The sequence below is a fragment of the Symphalangus syndactylus genome, chromosome 2 (assembly GCF_028878055.3).
Source record: "Symphalangus syndactylus isolate Jambi chromosome 2, NHGRI_mSymSyn1-v2.1_pri, whole genome shotgun sequence".
Classification (NCBI taxonomy): Eukaryota; Metazoa; Chordata; class Mammalia; order Primates; family Hylobatidae; genus Symphalangus; species Symphalangus syndactylus.
This window is the reverse complement of record NC_072424.2, coordinates 132,340,526-132,343,954: the sequence shown is the minus strand read 5'-3', so window position 1 is coordinate 132,343,954 and position 3,429 is coordinate 132,340,526. Positions and strand designations below refer to the sequence as shown.

At 47.7% G+C, this 3,429-nt stretch overlaps 1 pseudogene; it reads right to left on the bottom strand.

Moving 5' to 3' along the window:
• Positions 1 to 325: 325 nt before the first annotated feature.
• Positions 326 to 1,059, bottom strand: LOC129475692 (mitochondrial transcription rescue factor 1-like; annotated as a pseudogene).
• Positions 1,060 to 3,429: the final 2,370 nt, after the last annotated feature.

The following is a 3,429-nucleotide window of genomic DNA, read 5'->3' as shown; positions in this document are numbered from 1 at the left end:
GTTTATTTATTTATTTATTTATTTATTTATTGAGATGGAGTCTTACTCTGTTGCCCAGGCTGGAGTGCAGTGGCACAATCTCGGCTCACTGCAACCTCTGCCTCCTGGGTTCAAGCGATTCTCCTGCCTCAGCCTCCTGTGTAGCTGGGATTACAGGCATGCGTCAACACACTCGGCTGATTTTTTATATTTTTAGTAGAGACAGGGTTTCACCATGTTGGCCAGGCTGATCTTGAACTCCTGACCTCAGATGATCCGCCCGCCTTAGTCTCCCAAAGTGCTGGGATTACAGAAGTGAGCCACCATGCCTGGTGAAGCAATCCGTTTATTTAGACATTCTCTTCTTAGGCATTTTTAAGTTTTTCCACTGCTGTAACACCACCGTGTATTTTTCACTTTCAGTCTTCTCTTCAAACACTTTTTCTCAGGAGACTCTGCATCACTGTCTCTGTTCCTGCTTCCTTATCCTCTCCAATGAGAAGATCCAATGTATCTCCCACTTTGACCATTCTGCTTTTTTGCCATAATTTTTCCCCATTCAGCCTGAATTCACCTTTGCAGAATGCATCTTCCACTTTGTTTCTTCCAACATCCAAGCTTGTCTTCGGGACAACATCATCCTGAAAAGACCGCACTACTCTTTCCAGGTCTTGAAAGTCTTTGCTATAGTAGGGCCATCCTCAAGCTCCTCTTCCTGCTCACTCATCTCATTCTGATCACTTTCTGCATCACAGTCCTCTTCACCTCCTATTTTTTTTGCAGATACTTTTTAGTAGATTTTTTAGAGCTTATATTACTTTTGAGTCTTATGGAAAATGGAAAAATATATTCCAGAGATATTAAAAGCCCCGGGAGTCTCAGTGAGAAAATGTTATGGAAAAGTGTTTTATAATTTGGTGCATGTAACTTGGTACTAAAAAAATACAAGTATTGATTCCAGGAAGTACAGAGTTTGTGTGATGACGGTGTCCCTCAGAGAACACCCCAGAGTCCAATCCAGGTATCTGGCTTTCTTAAAACACCAGCATTCAATTTGACACTAGTTATAGCCATGGCACTTATAACCTGTATGTCAAGGCCTCTGAAAAGACTCCTTTTTTCCTCTGAGGTCCACAACGCTTACTGTTGGAGAACCGTCTATTGGAAATGAGAGGAGACTCAGCGAGAAGAGTCAGGAGGCCAGCGGTGGGCGGGGCAGGAGCTGCTCACGCTTGGACCAGCCCCAGGGTTTTGGCAGTGAAGATGCTGGGAAGTGGTGGAGCTGAGGACAGTTTTTGAGTGGAATTCCATCAGGACTTGATGGGTTTGGATGTGGCATTAAAGGGAAGCCTGGCTCAGAATAAAAGGGAAGTTGCAAGAGGATTGAATGACTGATAAAGAAGTCCCCAGAAGAGGTGGGAAAATGGGATTCAGCATTGGTGTGTGAGTATGTGTGTGTGCGTGTGTGTAGGGAGGTTAAGACTTGACCAGGCCGGGCGCGGTGGCTCACGCTTGTAATCCCAGCACTTTGGGAGGCCGAGGCGGGCGGATCACGAGGTCAGGAGATAGAGACCACGGTGAAACCCCGTCTCTACTAAAAATACAAAAAAATTAGCCGGGCGTGGTGGCGGGTGCCTGTAGTCCCAGCTACTCGGAGAGGCTGAGGCAGGAGAATGGCGTGAACCCGGGAGGCGGAGCTTGCAGTGAGCCGAGATCGCGCCACTGCACTCCAGCCTGGGCGACAGAGCGAGACTCCGTCTCAAAAAAAAAAAAAAAAAAAAAGACTTGACCAAAGCCTGGGCAAAAAGCAAGACCCTGTCTCTGCAAAACATTTTTAAAATATTAGTTTGGCGCAGTGGTGTTCTCCTGTGGTCCCAGCTACAGGAGGCTGAGGCAGGAGGATTGCTTGAGCCCAGGAGTTCAAGGTCGCAGTGAGCTGTGATCATGCCACTGCACTGTAGCCTGGGCAGTAGAGCAAGACTGTCCCCCTCCTGAAAAAAAAAAAAAAAGAAAAAGACTGGATTGGGATGCTTTTTTTTAAGGCCCAGACAAGAAGGAATGGAACATGTAAACAGAGAAACAGTCCATGACTTTGACAAATTCTGGGACCTCTCTGAGCCTTTTCTGTAAAACAGAGGCTTGTTGTTGGGATTCACACAGCTCATAAGTGCCCAGCGCCTGGCATAATGCCCGGCACCACGGCAGGTAGGGAGAGAAAAAGAGCTTTGCAGTGGGGACAGAGGAAGCTGGAGGGAGCCCCTTTCTCTGGATGATGTTCTCTTGGTGAACTAGGAGAGGAAATGATCCGAGGGCAGGGGCCTGGGGCAGGAGTGGCTTTGGGGGCAGGAGAGTATAATATTTAGAAAGCTGCCGCCGAGGAGGCTAAGGAAGATCAAGGGCTATGACTTCTGAGGGCCTTGCTGCGATTCAGTTATGTTTTTTCCCCCTTGAAGTATTTTTTTAAGCCAACTGTTTCATTGAAAACTGAAAGTCTCTCTGTACAGAGTCCAAAAACAACAGAAGTCCTATTACAATGATAAGACTTGACAGGAAAACAGAACTCAAGGGAGCTGTTCCCAGGACGCCCTGGGTAGGAGGCTTCTCCAGTGACACTGTCCTTCCCCATCCACTGCAAAGACCGACATGAGCCTGGTCCAGCCTGGGTACTCTGAATTGACTGTGCTGTGTGAAAGGGCCAGAAGGGTTCTGATGCCAATTTACTTCCAATCCATATGTAGGTTTCCTTTACAGAGGGCCATGGGGTTAGGTCATATCCAATAAGAGGGAGTGAGGAATAGGCTGGCATGCAGTATTTCGATATACAATTTATATGGCAGCTGGGCACAGTGGTTCATGTCTGTAATCCTGCCAATTTGAGAGGCCAAGGCAGGAGGATCGCTTGAGCCCAGGAATTCAGGACTAGCCTGGGTGATATAGTGAGACCCCATCTCTACAAAAAAATAAAATAAAATAATTAGTTGGGTATGGTAGCGTGTGCCTGTATTCCAAGTTACTTGGGAGGCTTAGGTGGGAGGATCCATTGAATCCAGGAAGTCAAGGTTTCAGTGAACCATGATTGGGTCACTATACTCTAACCTGGGTGACAGAGCAAGATCCTGTCTCAAAATAAATGAATGGGCCAGGTGTGGTGGCTCATGCCTGTAATCCCAGCACTTTGGGAGGCCGAGGCAGGCGGATCATGAGGTCGGGAGATGGAGACCATCCTGGCTAACACAGTGAAACCTCGTCTCTACTAAAAATACAAAAAATTAGCCAGGCATGGTGGCGGGCGCCTGTAGTGCCAGCTACTTGGGAGGCTGAGGCAGGAGAATGGCGTGAACCCGGGAGGCGGAGCTTTCAGTGAGCCGAGACTGCGCCACCGCACTCCAGCCTGGGCGACAGAGTGAGACTCCGTCTCAAAATAAATAAATAAAGGAAGGAAGGAATGAG